We start from the raw sequence: 464 nt of genomic DNA on the forward strand, positions 1-464 counted from the left end.
CTTCCTTCCTTCCTTCCTTCCTTCCTTCCTTCCTTCCTTCCTTCCTTCCTTCCTTCCCCTCTTTCTTTCTCTCCCTCTTTCACTTTCTCTCTCTCTTTATTTCTCTTTTTCTTTCTTCTTGGAATGTATTTTATCATCCGTCAGTTTTGCCCTATGATATGTCCTCTTAAATTGGATCTGTAAGCCCTTCATAAAGTTTAATAAATCTTCAGCATTTCACCCTAAGGAAATTATATTAAAAACCTTCAAATGTGAAGTTGGGCCCGCAGACACACAGCACTGGGAATTATATCACCATAATCAGCTTGTAATGAAAGCCTCTGTCGCTGTTCTCTCCCAATCATAATCTGCCTGTCTTTATGAAAAAAGGGGGGTTTGTCTGGGTTCATCTGCAAGCTTTAATTGGAAGATGTCTTCATTTCATTCCAGCCTACTGGGATAATAACTCAACCCCATGTTTAAAC

The sequence above is a fragment of the Meleagris gallopavo genome, chromosome Z (genome assembly GCF_000146605.3).
Source record: "Meleagris gallopavo isolate NT-WF06-2002-E0010 breed Aviagen turkey brand Nicholas breeding stock chromosome Z, Turkey_5.1, whole genome shotgun sequence".
NCBI lineage: Eukaryota > Metazoa > Chordata > Aves > Galliformes > Phasianidae > Meleagris > Meleagris gallopavo.